This window comes from Podarcis melisellensis, assembly GCF_964234715.1.
Source record: "Podarcis melisellensis genome assembly, chromosome: 5".
NCBI classification, from domain to species: domain Eukaryota; kingdom Metazoa; phylum Chordata; class Lepidosauria; order Squamata; family Lacertidae; genus Podarcis; species Podarcis melisellensis.
In genome coordinates this window covers 87,126,954-87,134,008 of record NC_138537.1, presented here as the reverse complement: position 1 = coordinate 87,134,008, position 7,055 = coordinate 87,126,954, and positions in this window count along the sequence as shown.

The following is a 7,055-nucleotide window of genomic DNA, read 5'->3' as shown; positions in this document are numbered from 1 at the left end:
CTTCCTTCATATCTCCCTTGTTGGCTCACCTCTGCGAGGGCCTTTATTTGGTTGTGGTTGGGAGGGAGCTTGTTGCACAGGTGCCTGACTTTCCTTCCCTGACATCCCAGAAGATTCTGTTCATCATCTCTACCAGTAAGAAGGCTGACCCTCCAGCAAGTATTATAACTTGCAAAACTTTAATATGAAATAAATCATAAAAGTGTTGATTGGGCTACAATTCAAGAGGGTGCCTTTTGGGGGGGGGCATGCAAGAGACTGTGTGAATTAGTAGTTTGCAGCCAAAGAATGGGCTGCTTTAGTTCAAATCAATAAAGGTAAAGGGACCCCTGACCATTAGGTCCAGTCGTGACCGACTCTGGGGTTGCGGCGCTCATCTTGCTTTATTGGCCGAGGGAGCCGGCGTACAGCTTCCGGGTCATGTGGCCGGCATGACTAAGCTGCTTCTGGCGAACCAGAGCAGCGCATGGAAACACCGTTTACCTTCCCGCCGGAGTGGTACCTATTTATCTCCTTGCACTTTGACGTGCTTTCGAACTGCTAGGTTGGCAGGAGCTGGGACCGAGCAACGGGAGCTCACCCCGTAGTGGGAATTTGAACTGCCGACCTTCTGATCAGAAAGTCCTAGGCTCTGCGGTTTAACCCACAGCGCCACCCGTGTCCCATGTTCAAACCAATATACGTATCCTAATCTGGTTTTTTTGGCCTTTGATGACCCCTCTCATGTTTGCCAGGTCTCAGTGTTGCTTTCATAACAAGCTACAGCTGGCAGAATTCCAGCGTTTTGCCACCCTGTTCCTTGGCCAACCTTTCTAATCCTCCTTCTTCCTCCCATGGGAACTTAAGTACCGTGAAGTTGCATCTAGCCGCCTCCTCTTCTTTGCCATTTCACTTCTCTTCCACCTACCCTTCTGTTTCTTGCACTCTTCCCTTCAGCATCACCCCTGTGTGAGATTTTCAATCACAACTCAGTTGACAACTCGCTCTCCCTTCGTCAAATTTGTAGCTCGGCTGCAAACTCTGATCCCTTGGGCGACTGAACATTCCCTGCCACCACACCAGTTCAAGCCAGTAAATGCTGTAGAGACTACAGGTTTCCCCAGGCTGACCTATGTAGCTAAATAACAACCCGGCATGCACATAAAAAGGTAAAGTCCAGTCGCAAATTATTCTGGGGTTGCTGCGCTCATCTCGCTTTACTGGCTGAGGGATCTGACATTTGTCCGCAGACAGTTTTTCTGGGTCATGTGACTAAGCCTCTTCAGGCGAAACCAGAGCAGCGCATGGAAACGCCGTTTACCTTCTCACCGGCACAGTACCTATTTATCTACTTGCATCGGTTTGCTTTCAAACTGCTGGGTTGGCAGGAGCTGGAACCGAGCAACGGGAGCTCACCCCATCGCGGGGATTCAAACCACCGACCTTCCAATCAGCAAGCCCGAGGCTTGGTGGTTTACACCACAGTGCCACACGTTGCGTCTGTATACCATGGGTAGGCAAACTAAGGCCCGGGGGCCGGATCCATCCCAATCACCTAAATCTGGCCCACGCACGGTCCAGGAATCAGTGTGTTTTTACATGAGTAGAATGTGTCCTTTTATTTAAATGCATCTCTGGGTTATTTGTGGGCCCTGCCTGGTGTTTTTACATGAGTAGAATGTATGCTTTTATTTAAAATGCATCTCTGGGTTATTTGTGGGGCATAGGAATTCGTTCTCCCCCCCCAAAAAAAAAAATATAGCCCAGCCCCCCACAAGGTCTGAGGGACAGTGGACCAGCCCTCTGCTGAAAATGTTTGCTGACCTCTGGTCTATACCAAGCCCTGTTCTAGTATGTAAGCACATATTTAAAGCTTATGTCTCCACCCGGGGGGCGGGGGGACTTAGGAAAGGATCATGCAAGAAGAAACAATTGCACCGCTTCTATCTTAGAAGCAAGGTCCAAGTCTGAAGATGAAGAAGAGTTTGGATTTGATATCCCGCCTTTCCCTCCCTTTAAGGAGTCTCAAAGCGGCTAACATTCTCCTTTCCCTTCCTCCCCCACAACAAACACTCTGTGAGGTGAGTGGGGCTGAGAGACTTCAAAGAAGTGTGACTGGCTGGTCCCATCTTGGAAGGGGTGAAGGATTCGCACCCGCTACCCAAAAGCTTTGGTCTTTTTCCAGTGCCTCATCCACCTAGTCTTTGGGGTTTAGTTTAGAGTTAACTGCTGAGAAGCTGGTAGGTCTCCTCTGTGTAATTTATTGCTCCATCTTGGTGGACGGCCCTTGTGCGAGAGGCGGAGGAGCTCTCCTCTCGCCACGACAATGAAACGTAAGCTCTAATTACTGCCTCGCAAAGTCAAATATTTGTTGCAAGCAGAGGATTAATTGGCAGGGGAAGGGAGAGACAGTGGAGGCTCTCGCAGAATAACAGGAACAGATGCCTGAATGCCTTGGGGAAGCACAGCTTTCTCCTACAAATCAGAGCTTTAAATTACAAGGCTTTTACTGATGCCAACAGTTGTGGGAAGTCGTCTGCTCTCATTTGCGTAATGGCTTCTGTCACTGCTGATTAGACAGAGGATGAAAGAAAAGAAATTTGACAATTAGGAATGAATGATCATTAATCAGAAAGTTGGTTAGGAGAAGGGGAAAGAATATCCCACAGACAATAGGGAACAACCTCGCTTGTGTTCCGCGGTGGCAGACATTTGTACCCATAGATGGGGGCGCAGAAACTCGTTCTCCAATGTATGACGGCCTGTCCAGAAGAATTCTGCAAGGAGATAATGTCCGGGAGTTATTTGTCAGCATCTGAAAAACCCAAGGGAAATGTCTTGCTCTTCTCCATCCTAAAAGCAAAGCAAAGCGCTAAAATCTTAAGGACTATTTTGGCTCATGTTAACCCAGTAAAAAGCCCCCTTCCTGCTGTTAACGGAAAAATCCGAGGGCTCCCTTGGACAAAAACAAAGACACCAACCAGGATAACTTGGAGCAAAACAGCAGCCTGTAGGCTTGGCCTTTATTGAACTGTTGCAACAGGGTGCTCCCCTCACTTGCAGGAGAGAGGAAGGACACAGAAAAAATGGTTTGCAAGGTCTTATAAAGACTTTTGAAATTCCCATCCTGTAGATCAAGCCCACCCCCAGAAACATCATGCATACATCACAGAAAGGAGGGGTTGAGGGAGGAGTTGTGGTGGTAACCTGAGTGTCCTGTCACCTGGCTGGTTCCCCCTTTCCCCCTCCCCATGAGTACTTTCCAGGTGACAGAGGGGAGCTGGCAGTTTCCTGCCCCCAGAGGGAAGAGCTGATTATTGTCCTTTGTTCCAGTCCGTGCTGAATCCACTCCCATATGCAAGTTCTTTGTGATCTTGATGGTCTTCTGTCTAGGACCATCAGGGTTGGCATAGCAACTGGGCAGGGCTCCTGTGGATGTGCTGGTATGCTGAAGGGATTATGGCTGCCCTGTATCAAACCTTCCCCATTTTGTAGTCCTTCCTTCATGGAGTAAAATAAAAGTGGAACAGTGCAAATCCGATGTATGGTTGCTTTTCTACGAATTTATAACAGAAGCGTAGCGTATGTAGTGTGTGAGTGTGAGTGTGTGTGAAGTTTGTACAAACTGAATGATTGGGGGGGGGTTCCTGCTACACTGCCGCGGACTGCTGACTGCTCCAGATCATAAACTGCTCCTGAGAAATTCAGTTTCTCAAGTAATCTGCCATGTAGGATGGTGTGTTTTTTGAGGGGAAAGCAAACAAAGTCCCCATAGGGTTGCCAAACTACTTCCAGGCCAATAAAACTTGGATAGGTGTTTCATTAAAAATGTGCAAGCGGTAAAAACCATTTTGCAACCCCGACAATCTTTGCATCAGGGATTTTCTTGGCCCAGTACACTCTATGTGGATTGGGTCCTGTGCTCAACCTGCAAAAGGCGATAAGAAGTTGCATAACAACTGAATGCCCTTTGTGTCATGGGCAAATTTCTTTCCTCTCTTACAGGTGGCATGGAGGCCCCAAAATAAATCGGCCACACACAGGTAATAAGATGCTTGGCAGGCAGAATGTCAAAAAGGTGAAGTTTTCCCTTTGATTGCAGTTGTATACTAGAAAATGTTTCCCCATGCAAAGAACTCTAGCTTTGAGTTGTAAGCCAGTTGCATCGCTGGAGGTCTTTCATCAGCTGATCTTAAGTTTGCAGTTCATTGTAAAAATCATGGTATTTCAGAAATTCAAGATTCATAGCAATCATGTTCAGATGCTCACGCTTGGACAAACTCAAGATTTCAATTGTTAAAAAGCAAGCAATGTGTTCGTTTTGCTGTGGTTACTTAATGATACAACAATGTTATCCACACAAGTCAAACTACATGCAGATCTCGCTGTCGGAACACTTGGTATCTGAAATGGAAATGGAAAACACAAAGAATTGTACTCAAACCTTGCTACATGAATGGCTGGTTCAGATATCCAAGCTGCCAGAGTGTGACCCCTTCCTTTCTTATTTTGTCATTTATTTCATAAAATCTATATATCGCTTGATTGTAAAAAAAAACAACAACCCCCAAAGCAGCTTATGAAAGATAAAAGTCAAGGAAAATTCACAATCGTACTTTAAAACATGCAAAAGTTAAAATACGAAAACATTAAAATCTCATCAACTTTCTAAGCATCTGGCTACACTTGCCTAAACAAGAATGTTTACCAAGAAGAGTGCAGTGAAGACGCCTGCTTGATCTCAATAAGCAAGGAGTTCCCAAGTGCAGGTGCCGCCACACTAAACAATTGAATAAATAAATGCAGAACAGAAATTGTGTGGCACCTGTAGTAGGTAAAGGTAAAGGACCCCTGGACAGTTAAGTCCAGTCAAAGGTGACTATGGGGTTGCGGCGCTCATCTCGCTTTCACGCCAAGGGAGCCGGCGTTTGTCCACAGACAGCTTTTCCAGGTCATGTGGCTAGCATAACTAGACCGCTTCTGGTGCCACAGTACACTGTGACGGAAACCAGAGTGCACGGAAATGCCATTTACCTTCCCACAGTGGTACCTACTTATTTAATTGCACTGGCATGCTTTCAAACTGCTAGTTTGGCAGGAGCTGGGACAGAGCAACGGGAGCTCACTCCGATGCGGGGATTCGAACCGCCGACCTTCCGACTGGTAAGCCCAAGAGGCTCAGTGGTTTAGACCACAGCGCCACCTGCATCCTGGCACCTGTAGCAGTGCCAATTCCACCAATCAAAGCAAAGTTTTGCATTTGCCATTGGGAGGAGAGCTTCTTTGACAACCACTTGGCCCCACTGTGTTCCAAGAAAATAACTTGTCCCTGTTTTCATCGGGGAAATATTGGAGGACATGCAAAGGTCATGCATGGAAAAGCACCCACTGTTGGCAGGTGCTGATGGCAGATAGAAGAAGAAGAAGAAGAAGAAGAAGAAGAAGAAGAAGAAGAAGAAGAAGAAGAAGAAGAAGAAGAAGAGTAGTAGTAGTAGTAGTAGTAGTAGTTTGGATTTGATATCCCGCTTTATCCCTACCCTGATAACCATCGCTCAACCCATTTCACATTAACTCTGTTGTCCAAAAATAGTTCATCCGGGACCTGGCCATCCATGAGGCAAAGTGAGGTGACCTCCTCAGGTGGCAGGATCTATAGGGGCAGAAGATTTAGCCTCGTGTGCAGCCACAGCAGCAAGAATCCTACTGGCCCAGAAATGGAAACAAGAGGAAATACCGACAATAGAAGAATGGAGACTGAAGCTGACTGACTATGCAGAATTGGACAGATTAACCGGGAAAATTGGATATCTTCAAGACCAAAAGTTCATCGAGGAGTGGGGGAAATTTGTTGAATATCTGAAAAGAACATGTGATGTGCAAATAACACTGGTGGGTTTTCAAGAAGCACTGTGAAAGCAGAGATATATTGTTAAAAAGAAATAGGAGTGGGAGGGAAGGTTAATGGCAATATAAACAGAGGAATGCGTAAACTGAGAAGTAATTATGGATGGTTGTCAGAGAAGCCGAAGGAAGTCTAAAAAGAATCAAATTTGTGAAAATTTGACATAATTGTATATTTGTGTTGGAAAATAATAAAAATTATTTATAAAAAAGAAGAAGATCCAGCCTCATAAGGAATGTGTTACATGTAGATCTTTACCCACCAACTCCAGTTTCCAATGCACATCTTCACTCCCCTCACTTCTTCCCTGGCAGGGAGAGCTCTGTTTTGTGGTTTGCCTCAGGTGCCAAAATATATGCCCGGACAAAAAATGGTACAGCTCAACAGGTTAAGGGAAAATTCATCCACACCCGCAGATAATAGTTTCTCAAAACCTTGAAGCCTAAGAAGGGCTTCATCGTAGCAGGCCTTTTGCCAGGGACAACTTCCAGGCGCACATGAGGATGGAAGGATTCCAGTTGTACCTTCCAGCCCTATCTTTCCCTTTGCCTAACAAAACATATTCTCCCACAGACATAGTTCTCAGGGTGGCATTTGAACCTGCCTTCTCAACTTCACGTGTCCTCCTTGCATTGCACCCGTACTTGGAACAAGATCTTTTGTTCAGTGTCACAATGCACCAGATTACTATTGACACTAGCGTGAGGGAATTAGCTCTGATCCGCTTCCTAGGCACTAAGAATCAAATAACGTAGGGCTTTATTGCAGAGAATGTGCTCTTTTATTAGGACACAGAACATCTGATGAGTAGGACAGCTTGTTTACAGAAGAAGAAAAGATTAATGGTTAAGCAAACAACATTCAGATCAGGCCACCAACTAGGCTATGGCTGGGACAGTTTGGGTACAAGAACGACCTGCCAAACCTGGAGAAAATGGGATGGCCAAAGGTTCCAGGCCACATAAACAGAGCCCCACTGATAGCATAGCTGTCAACCATCCCTTATTTGGCGGGAAACTCCCTTATCCCAGCGTCGTGTCCCGCTGCTGTCCCTTATTGATGATGTCCCTTAGATTTCCTGGGTTTCAAAGGAAGCAGCTCCTCTCCCTCCCTCCCTGCTGGCCATGGAGGAGGGAGGCTCCAACTGTGTTGCTTGGCTGCGTTGCTCACCCAA